Genomic DNA, 16,898 nt, shown 5'->3' with positions numbered 1-16,898 from the left:
ATCATTCTAGCTGTGCAATTTTGATGGGGAGGTTGGTTTTTAGTGGCAGTCATATGTACCCTGGAAACGACCTGATTTCCTTCTAATACCTGCTCCCGGTGTGGGCTCACAGCAGTAAGCAGACAAAGGATCTGGACTTAGAGTCAAGAGGCCCAAATCTTCCAACCTGCCTCGTTACTGCCTCTCTGGGCTGCTAGGAGAACCCTGGAGCTAGTGAGGTGAGACCGAGATGTCCTGCCTGCAGACCTATTTCCCTCAATCTGGAGAACTAAGCTCCTATTGTACTTTACTCAAGTGGCAAAGAAGACTCCATACAGCTGATGTAGCTTCCATCTACTCTTGGACCTGAGCCTTGTGCTGTATGTAGTCCCTTGCTACTCCTACTGTGGTCTGTGGCCCAGGAGCTTCTGCATCCCCTGGGAGCTCATTATAAATGCAGAATCTTCTGATTCATGTGCACACTCAAGTAAGAGAAGCCCCACTGCAAAGGCCATTGTTTTACCCTCCTTCAGTTGCATCTTCCCCACAGGGCTGAGGACCCCCCAGAGCCAGGCCCCTTCTAGACCTCCCTCTGGCGCTCTCCACCTCGTGATCTCCTGCCCAAATGGACCAAGCCTGCTTCCAAAACCTGTACTGGCCTCTTCTGCAAGGCTGTTGAACCTCTGGCCTGAAGGGATGGTCAAAAGGTGACTGTGGGGGTGGCACAGGAGCTGTTGGGGTGAGGTAGACCTTGGGCACGAAGGCTTAAAAGTCCACACTTGTGTGCACATACTCTTATAATACAGGATGGAGTCAGGGGACGGGGTGGGGTTGGAAAGAAAGGGAGCAGGTACTGTGGGCTGCAGGATTTGTCTTTTATTTGTCCTGGGTTCTTCAATTGTCAGGGATAGGCCTGTGTGATTTTATAATACAGTTTTTCTAATTATAGGCTGGTTACATATCTCTCTATGGCAGTCTATGATTCTACCCCCTTCCCCCCCTTTTTTGGTTGTAAAATGATCCTTTATTGAAATATTTTTCTTTGTAGTTTTTAACTAGCTGGGCATTCCACTGTACCACTGTTGATGTCATCTATGATGTCATGAGGGTGCTGGCCATCAACATTGCAGCGCACAGATTGGGCAGTCCCCAGGATCTCGTTAATGGTTCCAGAGAGTTCTTTGGCTAAAGATCGGTGCTACATCTGTTGGGCAATGTTGACAATCTCATAAAAGTGACATTTCCACTATGTCTGATGTTTTTCTGCTTCTTTCCATCTCCTGGTGTTTCCTTGATGGTTTTGATAATCAGGGCAGAGGCAGAAGGTGCCACTTCAATCTGGGCCTGTTTTGAATGGTCAGTTTCACTGTAATTCTGAAATCTTTCCAATCACTGGTTGCCTTGATGTTGTCATCACCAACCTTTTTTGGAGACAGGCCCAGGGGGCTGATCTTTGGGGCCAAGGCAGACATGGTACCAGTGCACCAGGGTCGAACTCAGGCTGCGTGGTGGAGGCGGCTGGTGTTGGATGAACCCGGATTTGAGATGACTGAAGACAGTTGCAACTTCCCCTACTCTGAGCTGAAAGCCAAAAGTATGATTCCATTCTTAAGGTGGGCGTAGGTAAAAGGTTTTTTAGAGGAAGGGAGAATTGGAGCTGGGCTTTGACAGATGAGTAGGAGTTCAATTGGTAGAGACTGAGGGGGATAGAGCATGTGAGCAAAGATGTGGAGGAAGAGAAGTGTGAGGCATTGTGGAGAAAGATGAACTTTATGCTGGAGTATTTCCAGTCTGGGGCCAGATCATACAGGTGAGGTCTTTGGTCACAAGGAGCCTTCCAAGGTTCTGAGAAGAGAAGCTGTAAGCAAGGGCAGTATTTTAGGAGGAGTTTCAGATGGAAGTATGGGAAGTAAGTTGGAGGAAGGGAGATTAGCAGTGTGGAGACCTGTGTTTGACCTGAATTGAAGCAGAAACAGTGGGAACTGGAGATAGAAGTGGATACCACAGACATCAGGCAAATGTCTGCCTGGGCTTGGTGACCAATTGGATGGAGGCACATTGTGAGTGAGTGAGAGAGGCCCTACGTCTTTAAGCTGCCATGACTGAGGGAGGTGCCCTCACAGTGGTAGAAGATGTGGAGGCTGAGGTGCCTGGGTTGGGGGGCACCCAGGTGGGGAGTTCCAGAGAAGCCTGGCTGGAAATAGACTTGGAAGCCATCAGCAGGCAGATGGCAAAGGAAGGATGATAACATGAAAGGAGAGGGGGTAGGGGAAACCCAAGAGAGCAGAGGACAAGACCGTCCTTCAGTCTGCACTGACAGGTGCTCAGAAGCGAGAGCCTGGGAGGTTGTCAACAAAACCTGACCTCTCGTGTATTAGGGCATGAAAGAGGCCTCTAGTGCCACTATGACAACCTCACATTCCTCCCCCACCGGTACGGTGAACAGCCTTGCCCTGCCCCAGAATCTGTCAGGGCTCTTTTGGCTACAAGCCACTGGAAACCCACCCGAAGTGAATGTATTGGCTCCTATAGCTGGATATAGGGCTCAAATAATGTTGTCAGGACGCATGTCTTTTTTTTTTTTTTCTTTCTCTGCCTCTCATTTCTTCCTCCTCAAGGTTGACTTATTTTCAGACAGGCTTTCCCCTTTGGTTCACAAGATGACTTTTTGCAATGCTGGGGCCCACATCCTTACACATTCAAATCCAGCAGAAAGGGATAAGAATCTTTGCTCAGCGTTCCGAGCAGAAGTTCTGATGTTCACTCTGATTGAACCACCTTAGGCTGAAGGACACTCCAACCCAATCAGTGTGACCCAAGGAGTGCAATGCCCATCCCTGGGCCAGCGGGTAGATATCTACCTAGACAACCTGGACTAAGAGCAGAGGCCCATGGATTGTGCCTTTTGAAGAATGAATACTATGGAGGCAAAAATAAATGTCCATGACATCTTCCTTTCCCAAGAGAATTCTCCTATAAGAAAGAAAGAAGGAAAACTTCCAACAGCATAAGGAAGTTTGCAGGGCAAAATGAGTAATTCATAGTTACTTATTAAAAAAAGGAACACACATGATACAATAGTTAAAAATGTTTATTTAAAATGAGGTGAGAAACCACCCTGAGTGTGTGGGAAAACGCCTGCATCTATAACCATGGAACTCTATTTAGCTTTGAGCTTCCTGGTGGCAAGGCAAAAGAAACCCCACTAACTCAGAGAAATCTTGTCTGCTCAGAGAAAGAGATGCATTGAGCACTCATTCTGCACTCAAATAAGGGACATTGCATAACAAAATAACAACATATCTCATTGTTGTTAATTTTTAGGTAAGATGCTGAATGTTCTTCTGTGGCTCCTGCCTATAGATTTCCTCTTGCTAAGTGGACAGCATAGCATAGATCAAAGTTCAGGGAGACTTTGCAGACCCCACACCTGCTTTCTGCTGATTTATTTAGATCTGGGAATTAGGCTGAGAGAATCAGGTGACTGGCTGGGTCATCACCACAGATTCTCTGAGCTGCTTGGGCCATTGGGGGTTGCTCTGTCTGTATTGGAACATTAATGCAAAGGGAAAGGTCTCATTTGTAATTAATCAAGCGATAGTGAGAGTAAGTGCAGGGAGCTTGCATTGATTCCTAACACATCAAACAAAATGGCGCCCAGCAGCCAGCGATCACAGCCTTGGAGAGGCTTGCCAAATTGGATTAGCAAACCAAATGTCGGTTTTAATGCCTGAGAGATGGACGAGGCACTTATTAAATGGTCCACAGGCAGGGATGTTTCGAGTACTTAATCAACCCTTCATTTCCCTCCTCTAGGGAACAGGGGAGCCTCAGTGCCACCCATTGTGAAAAATTACCAATCCCTGCAGGATCTCTCTCTGCCATTTTCACTGCAGAACGTGCATGCATTATAGCAAGAGCCCAAGGAACACAATGTTAGGATACTTGGCTAGGGCAGTAGAAACGGCATGGGTCTGGGCACAGGAGACCTGGCTATGAGTCCTGCTTCTCCCACCCCTCACTGTGAGGCCTTGGGTCTGTCATGCCCCCCTTTCTGGGTCTTGGTGCTCCCTTCAAGGCCTCCCCACTCTGACGAGCCTAAAACAGTTTTTTGAGGATGCTTACAGGAGGCAGTGGGCAAAGTGGCTTTATGTAGCCAGTATTTTTCCTGGAGTGAAGACTTGCTCCATGGGGGAGAGTGGTGGGGTGCTGTTCAATTTTCTCTTTGAGGTTTTAATTCAATCTCTGCCTTCAGGGTGGAAAGCCCCTTTCCATCCTCTCATCCCTTCCCTTCCTCTTTTCTCACTTGAGAGTCTTAAACGTAGAGTGAGAGAGCACCAAAGAGACATCAGGGACCCCTCTGTTGGAGTCTTGGAGGCATCCCTCTGTATTCTCTGGTAAGATCTCTTCCAGGGTGGCTTTTGAAGTGGGATTCCTCTCCCTTGCCCCCCCTTTCTCTTGCCCAAGGATGACATCCTCGAGGAAGTCCACTTTTCCCCTTAAGGAGAAGCAAGGGGTAGGGGGGAAGGGTCCAGTGTTAGACTTTGCATCAAGGTCCATTACTGCTAGTTAACATGGTGACTTTCCCCTCAGTTGGCCCAGACCTTTCCTTGTAGAGTTTGGAGAACTGAGGCCCAGACACAGGAAGGGCTTTGCCCGAGATCTTAGGGTGAGTTTGCAGCAGAACCAGGGCTGGTCTTCCTCACTCACTCCTCCCTTGCTCGTTTGTCTTAGCCTTGCCAGCCTATGCCAGAGGTGGGGCCAGCACTGGGCCTGGTCAGGGGACACAGTCCAGTCCAAGGTGGAGCCTACCATTCCCAGGCCTGAGGCCTAAGAACCCTTTTTGGTCACATGGACATTCCCTTTGCAGGATTCTTTGTGCACCAGGAAAGCAGCCTCCCTTGTTTCCTATAACCAGAGCAAGCACCCACCCCCATCCCCAGCGTCAGGGGCTTCGTAGTGGGACCTACCTGGTCGCAGGTGGGTCTCCTTCACTTCAAGGAGGCCTAGTAAGCCTTCCCATGCCAAACCTTATTAAGACAGGCAAATATAAACATTAAAGAAAGTAAGATAAAGTCCTTGGAAAAAAACCAACCAAACAAATCCTATAAATTTCTCATTAAAATGTGGCCCTCATCACTCTAATTCTTCTATTACCCATCCGTGCTAACTCTAATCCCAATCTTATCACCACACTTCAGTAGAACACTTCTTTCAAGCTGGCCAGAACACTGTTTTCAGGGTCCATCATTTTACCTTTGATATTCCTGCTAACAGGGCTCTTCTCCTCACTCTCCATGGGGGAGATACCAGGCACTGGCTTCCACTGTCAAGCCTCTGTGACTTTGCAAGGATGGAGAACGAAATAGTTGGAAAGGGGAGTGAGGGAGCACTCCCCTTGGGCTCCAGCTGCCCCTCCTTCCTCATCAAAGGATCAAAGGGAGGGATGAGTTATCACCCCAGCAGGGGTGGGGTGGCCCTGCCCTTCCTGGTAGTTGCCAATTTCTTAGCTGATTTATTTACTTCCCTGGCCCTTTCCTCATCTTTCTGATTAATAGTTTAGTTAGGGGTTCTGGGAAATTTATATCCAGTTGTTACCATAGCAACAAGCTCTCTTGCACAAGATACCGTAGGAAATGCATTTGGGGTCTTTTGAAGGAGCTAGGTTTACAAGGATCTCAGCATATACCAGGGCACAATGGGTAAGATGACGTTCGACCGATATGAGTAAGAATTATGAGCAAGGGTACGAAACGGTCTTGCCCCACTGTAAATTGGGAAGGACAGTTTTAGTGTCTTCCTTCTCACCTTTTCTTGTCCCTCTTTCCTGGGACATCTCCCCCCGCCTCAATCTTTTCTCCTAGGTCCCCAGAAAGTTAGTTCCCCACAGTAGAAGGGCAGGGAACTTCAGAGAGCCTCACTTCCTTTTGGCAAAAGGAAGAATTTGTAGCAGTCAGGACCATCTGAAGATGGAATTGTGGAGCCTTAGGAGGTAATGATCTCTCTCTCACTGGAGGTGTGTGAATGGGGACCTGTCAGAGGGCCCTAGAGAGGACTGCAGAAAAGATGGAGTGAGGGATGGTATGTGTGGAATCTCTGGGTCCCTCCCAGCCCTGGGATGGGGGAGTTGAACTGAGCCTGCTTGTGAACCAGCGTCACTTTCCCCCAACTAAGCAGAATGTCAGAGTTGGGCATTTCAGCAACCTGGGTGCCTGGGATGTCCATTGTGTCCCCATAAACTCAATGCCCAGCATCTTGCCTGGCCCATGGGTGACTGAATGAATTCCTTAGGGTTTTATTAAGTGCAGCGGGCACTATCTATTGTTTGTGTTCTTTTATTATGATAATAAAAACCTGCTCTTTAAAACATGGCCAAATAACAACTTGAACTGGAAGCAGAAAAAAAATGATGCTGCTTGTAAAAACCCCCTCCCACGTACTGGAGTCATTCCCTGAATTACAGTTGAGGCATAAAAGTGTTTGTTCTCTACAACCACGTGGAGGCCATGTGGCATAGGGAAAGCTCTCCGTGCACAAGTTCCCTATTCTCCCTGTGCCTCCATTTTCTCCTCTGTGGAATGGGAGTAAGGGAAGTCATTAGGAATGAGCAGCTGATGGGTAGAGATTGCCTACAGTGCTATGTCCAGCCAAATTCAGAAGTTGTTTCTAGGCTCAGTTGAAGAGTGTATGGTAATAGATTAGCAATGTCTGCCCTGGGCACCAGACGGGTAGTGGGGGCCTATGTATTATGTATTTGTCATCCCTGGCCTAGGTGGTCTTGAGGGACCCAGATGATTCTAGAGGCCAAGACTGAAGGTCACCCCAGCCATTCTAGGTCTCCTCAATCATTCCTCTTTGCTGATTTTGGCTGGGCTGTCTCACATGCTTGGGGCCTTTGCTGGGACAACTGGGCTGACTTCTTACCTTGCCCTCCAATAGCCTTGCCTGGGCTTGTTCACATGGTGGGGACAAGGATCCCAAGAGAGTAAGTGGCAGGGTACAAGGCCTCTTGAGGCTTAGGCTTGGAAGTAGGATAATGTCACTTCTGCCATGGTCTATTGGTCAGAGCTAGTCATGGTATCCAGAAGTGAGGAAAGAGACCCCCTCTCTTGGGAAAAACTGCAAAATCACATCTGCAAAACAGTATAGATACAGGAAGAGAAATAATTGGGGCCATTTTTGCAAACAATCTACCACAATTCCCGCTTTTTAAACAAAAACCAGAGCCTTGAGTTTATTACCTGTGTACCCCTTTGAGCAAGTGGGGATGAATTCTGTTCTTTTCCACTGTGTGATTCAAGCCTATTTTTAGATGTAGTCTAATAAAATGAATTTCACACCTGAGTTACTCACCCACTAACAAACACTCCGTTCTTATCAATGCCTGGGACAAACACCTAGGCAGCCTGGATTTGTAGTTCCATTACCTTCCAGCACAATAATTGTTAATTACTTGCTTTATTTGGTTCTGTTGCGTTTGCCAATAGTCAATTACCTATGTTAGGTTTTCTTGTGATCAGTGGGGCTTATCCAATATTGCAGCTCAGCTCTGTTTTTGTCTCAGAGATGTCTTTTCCAAGAGAGTTAAAGAAAACCCTTGTTCACTAGTTTATTGAATATTAGCCTTTATCTGCTTATTTCAAAGGCTCCTTATTCACTGCTGCAAGCACCAAAGTGCTCAGACTGAGCTCGTAGAATCGAACAGAAGACTAGAGAGAAGCCCCCCTTTGCCTGATCTGGCTAAATCCCAGTACGAGGAATAGAGAAAGAACAAATTGTGGGGTCCCAGAGCATTCGTTTAGTTCATGCCTGAATCTCTGAAACTGCCTTATCCCCTTTAATCCACGCTCCACATTGCAGCCAAGAGACCTAACACAGAGATCCGATCAGATTACCCATGTTAGAGTGCATTGATGGACCCAGTTCTTCAGTCCCCCTTCTACTCATATTCTTTGTCATATGACTTTGCAGGTGCATGCCTGTGAGTCTGGACCAGGCCATGTGACTTCTTTTGGCCAACAGAATGAGGTGGAAGCGACAGTGTGCCATTTCTGAGCCCAGGCCTTCAGACATCTTGCAGGGTCTCCCTTTGTACTCTGTGCCTCTGCCATTGCCATGATCAAGGCACACCCACGTTGGCCCCTGGTTCCAGGAGAAAGAAAAGAGACTCGTGAAGAGCCAAACCACCGCAGCAAAGCCCAGCCAGAACCAGCCAAACCCTGGGTGACCCAGATGCGTAAGTCATGAATACAATTTTAAACCATTGAGATTTGGATTGGTTTATTATGTGGCAAAAGTTGATTCATCATTCTTGTGTGTAATCCCAGTCCTGGTCCCATATAGCTTGAGGCATAAGGTCCAGGCAAAGCCTTCCAGCATCTGGACCCAGCTACTTCTTCTGTCTTGGTGCCTCCAGATCTCCCTTTTCACGTTACATTTCAGCAATGACCCCAGATGACTTGCAGTTTTGCAAATGCTTCATGCTGGCCCACATTTCTATGCCTCTGCACCAGCTGTGCCCTCTTCCTGAAATGCCATTCTCTTCTCCTTTGCCCAGAAAACCCCTATTCATCTGTCAGAACCCAGCTCAGGCATTATTTTTTCCAAGAAAACTCACTATATTCTCTTCTCCCCTGTGATAAGTCATTCTCACTTCTGTGAAAGGTTTGGGCTCATTTATATGTCCATTGTTACCATGTGACATGGTACTATGATGCGGGTTCTTTTGATGGTGTTTTTGTCCATTTTTGCTTGAGGATGAGGACAGCCTTTATTCATCAATGTATCCTTAGTACCTAGAGAAGTGCCTGGTTCCAGCAATGTTTGATGACTAAATGAGGTGTCAGGATCCTTTCTTGCTGGGGGATTTGCCCTCAATGGGAAGATGATCATTTCTTGCTTCCTTTCCTCCCCCTAAACTCAGATGGTGGATTTGCTTATGTTCTATCATGGCACTGTAGGGGGCGCTCAAATGCTGACCACTCAAATGAATCCTGGGTCCTGTGGGTGCCGCTGCTGGGCTATGAACCCCTCCAAGGCTGAATCTGGGTTTGTTCACCTCTGTGCCCATGGTGGTGGCACCAAGCCTGTACATGGGCAATTTCAGAAAGTCCATTCATTCAAAATATTTGTATTTCTGGAACGTCCATCAAGTGCCAGGCACTGTCTGTTCTAGGTGCTGCAGATAGGTGGTGACTAGATAGACATGGGTCTCTGCCCTCCCAAAGCTTGTTTCCCAACTGGGAATACAGGCAAGACAGTAAACAACTCAGTTAAATAAAATGTCGTTCCTGTTTGTTCCTGTGGCTGGAGGAATTCTCTTTGCATTTGGAAGTTATGCTTGTTGAGTGTCCAACTTAAAACTTAGCCATTTGAGAAGAGTGCTCAGGAAGCTGGGGCATCTCAGAGAGAGAACAGTTAGTTGTTCTCCAGAAGAGTGAACCCAGAGGTGCAACAAGAGGTCAGTGACAGTGGACTCTACACCTGACACCAGCCAGGGTATACCGTGGGTGGACAGGGAAGTTTTGAATGAGTCCTATTCCCAGTAGCTCTAGGGCACATTGCTGATTTGCAATCGAGCTGTTTTTCAGTTGGACAACTTTATATATTGTGCTCCAGGGTGAGTGGTAACAGAAATGTATTTAATTAATGATGTGGGAGAGGCCAACCAGTAAATAATTACAAAGTGTGACAAGCACTTTATGAAGGGACCTGAGATGAACTTGGGAGGAAAGCAGGGGACTTGAGATTGGTAAGGGCGTTGAATTTTATTGTGAGTTCAACAGAGACCAGGGGAGAGACGGGATCTGATTTGCGTTTAAAGAATATCACTTTGCTGCCATGTGGAGTACATTTTTTATTTAATTGAATCAAATATTTATGGACAGCATCCCAACAAATTGGCTTCTAGTTCTTGAAGCCATCACCTCCCCATGCTGAATTTCACGACCACCTTGCAGAACTTAGGGCCCTAATTTTCCAAGGAGACAAACATTCAATTTCTGGTTTAGATTTGCATGAGAAAGAGACCTTAATTACTCTGATCTCTAACACCTCTGAGGAGCTGATTTGAGCTTTTTCAGATGCAAAGAGTGTTAATTGGCTAAGGGGCCCAGCTGAGCTTACCTCTCCACCTCCAAGTGGGTAGGGGGTGGAAATGGGGGTTGGAGAGGAAGGGGCTGGAGAGGAGGGCGTTGGAGAGGAGGGAGCTAGAGAGCAGGGGGCTAGAGAGGAGGGGGCTAGAGAGGAGAGGATGGGGAAAGGGATTAGAGAGGAGGGTACACTTCACATTTTCAGTTTCCTGGAGGTCTGCAGAAAGCAATGAGATCAACACACAGCAGTTCTTCCTACTTTTCTCCCTTCAAGTCTCCTCCCATTTGCCCTTCAAAATCCATCTCACCCCCACTTATTCTATAAGCTTCCCCCAGCCCCACTCCTACCCCAGGATCTCCCCAACTGCTTCCTGGGCTGCCAGTGTCTGGGATCCTGGTTTCTAATTACAGCACTTCCCACACTGTGCTGGATGGTCCATTAACTGGGCTACCCTTCCACTTGGAGAACAAAGACCCATCTCATGCAGCTTTGCCTCCTTGCACAACCAAAAGTGGGCACCCAGGAAATGTGAAACAAATGAATAATAGAACAAATAGTAATAAGGATAATGTTAATAATAATATAATTATAGAAGCTGTCACTTATGTAGGGCTTCCTGTGATTCTATGCTGTTTAGTCTCAGAGTTAGAAAATATTTAATCCTTTTCTCCAATCCTGCCAGAGTAGATGTACTGCATGATTCATTACTGATAGTCATAGATTTATTTGTGGAATTATTCAATATTTACCACCTCATGAGGACAAGAAATCTACTATAATCACTGCACTAGCCACAGTGCCTAGCTCAGTGTCTGGCATATAAGAGCTCAATAAATATTTGTTGAATGAGTGAATGCTTGCACACCTTCAGTGATGGGGAGTTCACTGTCTCCTGAGGAAGTGTTGCTCATTTTTAGCAGCTTTTCCTGTTAGTTGTTCCTTTTATTGAAGCTACACTTGTTTCCATGGTGTGTCTGCCTAGTCCTGACTCCTGGCCTCTTTCAAAGACAACTTCCCTTCCTCCCCTGAGGCTGGAAGGGTATGACCTTAAATGTCTCTTCTTAACTCCGTCTGTTCTTTCCTGGGCACAGCACAGCCAGTTCCTTCCTCATTAATCTCCTAGCATCCACTCACTGCCTTATCCTGGTCACTCTCTGTGGAACAGTACAGATTGTCCAGTCCCCTCTCACAGTAAAGGCCTGATACATATGTGAAGATGGGACTCTCACTAGCCAGATTTTGGGAATTACATTGCTATTCATGCAATTCTTTCAGTGCATTTACCTCTACTCTATTTAAATCCAAGAGACAAGGCATCCAATATGGAAGATAGGTGGACCAAATGAGATCTTTTCTTTTCTCTGCGTATAGAAACTGTTGATGGTGGGTATAGGTGTATGGATGTTCACTGGAAAAGTTTTTCAACATTTTGGTACATTTGAAATGTTTCAGAATAAAATGTTGGAAAGAGGAAAAAAACCCAATAGAGTAATTAAAATGAAATACTAAAAAAAATTTTATTAACTCAAAAGAAGACAAAGGAAGAAAGAGAAAGAAAACAGGATGAATAGAAAACAAATAACAAAATGACCATCTCAAAGGCAGCCATATCAAGAATAATATTAAATGTAAATGAACTAAACATTTTAATTAAAGGCAGAAGTTTTCAGACTGGTTAAAAGAGCAAGAGCTAATTACCTGCTGTGTACAACTGTCTATTTCCTGTAGACACTGCTGTCCACGCTATGCAGAAGCACTAATCATAAGAAAACTAGAGTGGCTATATTCATATCAGATAGCATAAACTTCAAGAAAAGAGGTATTATCAGAGACAAAGATGTAAGCTTCATAATGAAAAGTGGGTCCGTTCATTGGGAGGACAAAACAGTTATAAATGTGAATGTGTGCAGTAACAGAGCATCAAAATACAGGAGGTAAAAACTGACAGAACTAAATGCGGAAATAGATAAATCTATAACTGTAATTTTACTCTTGTGGTAGATGTTAGAATTATTAGAACAAAAATAGTACAGACATTAAAGAGCTCAACAACATTATCACGTACTTTGACACCTAGCAACTATAGGAAACTTATGTTTTTCAAGTGCCCATGAAATGTTCACCAGGATAGACCATATACTGGGAAGAAAATAAAACAAATGTTAATAAAGCTTAAATGTTGAAAACATACAGAGTATGTTCCCTCATGACAAATAATGATGAATATAAAGCTACAGATTTAGGTTCAATGGGCCTCAAGAACAAGAAACATGAAGAAAAGGATATCAAGGCATATGATAATGTAATTGCCCAAAAGCATTAATAAAGAGAAACTTCAAAAAGCTGCAAGAAGCAAAAAAGACACTGCAGAGGAACAAGGATGAAGATAACAGCAGATTTCTCATCAGAAACAGTGCAAGCAAGAAGACCATGAAGCCACACCTTTGATGTACTGAAAGATAAAAAAGCCTGTCAACCTTGAATTTTATATTCAACAAAAATATTGTTTAAAACCAAAGACAAAAGAAAGACTTTTTCAGACATAAAAACGAAGGGAATTCATCATTAATACATCCACACAAAAAGAAATGCTAAAGGAAGTTGATCAGACAGAAGGAAAAAGGACACCAGGTGGAATTCTAAATGCACAGGAAGTAATGAAAAGTGTTAGAGATGGTAAATGATATGTATATGTAATTTAAAATTCTGTAAATGATATTTAACTATTAAAAATTAAGTGTGATGTGGGATTTATAAAACATGTAAATGTAAAATGTATAACAACGGCACAAATTGTCAGTAGTGGAAAAATGCGTGTGTACTATTGTAAGGTTCTTATACTTGAAGGTAGACTATGATAAATATGTATGCTATAAACTCTACTGAAATAACAAAACAAAGAGAAAGCAGTGATAAAGGTGATATATATATATATATATATATATACACACACATTATATATCATCATTATATATACATCATGAAGTAATCAAAAGAAGCAAGGGAGGGGCACCTGGCTGGCTCAGTTGCTAGAGCATGTGACTCTTGATCTTGGAATCATAAGTCTGAGCCCCCCACTGGGCATAGAGTTTACTTAAATAATAAAAAAATAAAATCTTTTAAGAAAAGAAGTAAAGGAAAGAGCAAAAGGAGAACAAAGAATAACAGGGCTAATTAGAAAACAAATATCTAGATGATAGATTTAAACCTAACCATATCTACAAGCTCATTAAATGTACAAGGTCTAGGGACACCTGGGTGGCTCCCTCGGTTAAGTACCCAACTCTTGGTTTTAGCTCAGGTCCTGATCTCAGGGTTGTGAGATAGAGCCCCGTGTTTGGGCTTTGTGCTCTGTGTGGAGTCCACTTGAGATTCTCCCTCTTCCTCTGACCCTCCTGTTCATGCTCATACTTTTTAAAAAATAAATCTTGAAAAAAATGTAGAGTCTCTAAATGCCCAAATTACAGGGCAGAGATTGCCAGATTGCATAAAAAAGCAAGTCCCAACTATATGCTGCCTATGAAAAACGCATTTTAAATATAAAGACAGAGGGCACCTGGGTGGCTCGGTCGTTGTTAAGCGTCTGCCTTTGGCTCAGGTCATGATCCCAGTGTCCTGGGATCGAGCCCTGCATCGAGCTCCCTGCTCAGTGAGCCTGCTTCTCCCTCTGCCTGCCGCTCCCCCTGCTTGTGCTCTCTGTCAAATAAATAAATAAATCTTAAAAAAATAAATATATAGAGACACAGATGGGTTATGGTGGATGGATGGAAAAAAATATACCATGCTAACACTAGTCAAAGAAAATGGAATGCTGTATTAATGGAATTAATGCTGGAATGCTCTATGATTATCAAAGCATATTTCAGAGTGAAGAATATTACCAGAGATAAAGGTCATTTCATGATGTGATAAAGGGGCAGGGGTCAAGTAATTAAGATAATATAATCCTAAATGTTATGTGCCTAATAATAAAGCTTGAAGCAAAACTCATAGAACTAAAAGAACTAGAAAAATCCACAATTATCATTAGAGATTTCAGAACCTTCTCTCAAAAATTGGTAGAATAAGTAGACAGAAACCAGTGAGAATATGAAAGACTTGAACAATACTATCAAGCAACTTGTCCCAGCTGGCATTTATTGAATACTCCTCCTAACACCAGCAAAATATGCACTTACCATGTGCACATGGCACATTTACCCAGATAGATTATATTTGGGGCGATAAAACAAGAATCAAAAAATTTCAAACAATTCACTTCATAGAAAGTTTTTTCTCAGATCACACTCAGATCACAATAAATTCTAAATCAGTAACAGAAAGATCTCTGTACTATCCTTAAATGTTTGGGAACTAAATAGCATACGTCACTTCTAAGAAACCCATGGATCAAAGGAAGAGTGAAAAATGACTAGAAGATATTTAGAACAGAATGAAATGAAAATACAACTTCAGATTTTGTGGGATGCTGCTAAAGCAGTACTTACGGGGAAATTTATAGCACTAAAATGGCTGTATTAGAAAAAAGAAAAGTTTCAAATCAATGACCTCAACACTCACCTTAAGAAACAGAAAGGGGAGAACAAATGAAATCCAAGTGAGCTGAAGAAAAGAGATAGTAAAGATCAAGGTGAAAAGCAATGAAATAGAATATAGAAAACAGTAGAGAAAAATCAATGAAACCAAAGCTGTTTTTTAAAGAAGATCAATAAGGACCAGGGATAAAAGAGAAAAGATCCAGTTTCACTATTAGGAATAATAGAAGTGGTATCATTATGGATTCTCCAGGTAATAAAAGATAATAAGGGAACATTACAAACAGTTTTATGCCAATAAATCAACAATTTAAATGAATTGGACAAGTCTTTTGAAGGACAAAAATTACCAAAGCTTACTCTAGGACAAGGAGTTAACCCGAATAACCTATTAGAGAAATTGAATTTGTAAATTATAAAAACAAAACAAACCTTCCCACACTGATGAATCCTACAAAACATTTACCTATTCAACACAAATTCCTCCAAAAAGTTTTAAGGAGTAGAGAACAAGGGGAGGGAATATTTCCTAATTCATTCTATGAGGTCAGCATTACCCTGATACCCAAAGTAGACAAAGGTATACACGAAAAAGAGAACTACAGTCCAATAAATCATTATGAACACAGATTGAGTTCAACAATAGACTAAAAGGATAATGCATCATGACCAAGAGGGGCTTTCAGCAGAAATACAGGGTTGGTTTAACTTTCAAAAATCATTAATGTGATTCACCATATTAACAAAGTAAAAGAGAAAAAAACAGGATCATCTTAATTAAATAGAAAACATGTTTAACACAAACATTCATTCCTGATAAAAACTGTCAGCAAACTAGTAATGAAAGGAACTTACTCATCCTGATTAAGGACATCTACAAAAGCTTGATAGCTAAGATCATACTTAATTATGAAAGGCTGGGTGCTTTCCCACTAAGATCAGGAATGAGACTGGGATATCCATCCTTGCCACTTCTATTCAACATTGTCCTGGAGGTCTTAGCCAGTGCAATCAGGAAAAAAAAAGGAAGGAGATGCCCAGATTGGAAAATAAAAAGGAAAACTATTTTTGTTCACATACAACATGCTCATCTGCATAGAAAATCTAATAGCATCCACAAAAACACTACTAGAATAAATAAGTTTTGCGGAGTTGTAAGATACAAGATCAATTTCTAAAAATCCAGTAAATTTCACATACAAGCAACAAAAAATAAAAATTTAAAAATTATAACTTACTATAGTATCAAAAGATACAAAATGCTTGGGGATAAATCTGAGAAAAGTTGTGAGAGACCAGTACCCTAAAACTATAAAATATTGCTGAGGGAAAGAAAAGAAAACCTTAAAAAATGAAGTTGCGAGGATCAACATTGTTAAGATGTTAGTTCACCCCAGACTGATCTATAGATGCAGTACAATCCCAGTTAAATTCCCAATAGGCCTTTTTGGTAGAAATTGAAATGTTGATTCTAATATTCATACTAAAATGTACAGAGTCTAGATTAGCTAAAAAAGATTTTGGGAAAGAAGAACAAAATTAGAAGTCTTACACCACATAATGGCAAATATGAATGTAAAAAAAAATTCGTCATCACTAGATATCAGAGAAATGCAAATTAAAACCCACAGTGAGATATACCACTCATTGCTATTGAATATAATACTTGATGGTTTGAATATAAAATGGTACTACTATTTTGGAAAATAATTTGGCATTTCTTTAAAAGTTAAATTTACACCTATCATATGATCCAGCCATCCCACTCCTAGGTATTTACCCAAAACAAATGAAAGCATATGCCCATTAGAAGACTTATACACAAATGTTCACAGCAGCATTATTCGTCCATCAGCAGGTAAATGGATAAACAAAATCCTGTCTATCCATACAATGGAATACTATTCTGCAATAAAAAGGAACAGATCATTGACACGAACTACATGTCTATCTCAAAATGAATCTTAAAATAAGTGAAAGAAGCCAAACCAAAAAGAAAAGTATATATAGTATGATTCCATTTATAAAATTCTAGAAAATGCAAGCTGATCTATAATAACAGCAGATCAGTGAGGATGGGAGTGGGAGGGAGAGATTATGAAGAACAGAGGAAACCATTGGGGGTGTTGGATATACTCTCTCTCCTGATTGTGGTGGTGCCTTCATGGATCTGTACACACACCAAACCTTATCAGATTGTATACTCTAAATATGTATAGTTTATTGTATGTCATTTAAATCTTGTTAAGCTGTTTATTTGAGCTTTAGTAAGGTACACACATACACACGTCT

General features: G+C 42.6%; 1 long non-coding RNA gene and 1 pseudogene across 1 annotated transcript in view; one reads left to right on the top strand and one right to left on the bottom strand.

Annotated features, from left to right (window-relative positions):
• Positions 1-16,898, top strand: part of LOC148108580 (uncharacterized) — a 229,090-nt gene that overhangs the window by 86,417 nt on the left and 125,775 nt on the right. Inside the window, exon 2 of the long non-coding RNA XR_015727397.1 lies at positions 7,951-8,215. This is a non-coding gene — a long non-coding RNA (uncharacterized LOC148108580). The remainder of the gene's footprint in view (positions 1-7,950; positions 8,216-16,898) is intronic.
• LOC148108581 (large ribosomal subunit protein uL11 pseudogene) lies at positions 1,031-1,585 on the bottom strand (annotated as a pseudogene).

Source organism: Ursus americanus, chromosome 18 (assembly GCF_024610735.1).
Source record: "Ursus americanus isolate L20-20 chromosome 18, mUrsAme1.1.p, whole genome shotgun sequence".
Taxonomy (NCBI): domain Eukaryota; kingdom Metazoa; phylum Chordata; class Mammalia; order Carnivora; family Ursidae; genus Ursus; species Ursus americanus.
Note: the sequence above shows the minus strand (reverse complement) of the source record. Positions and strands in the feature narration are given on the sequence as shown.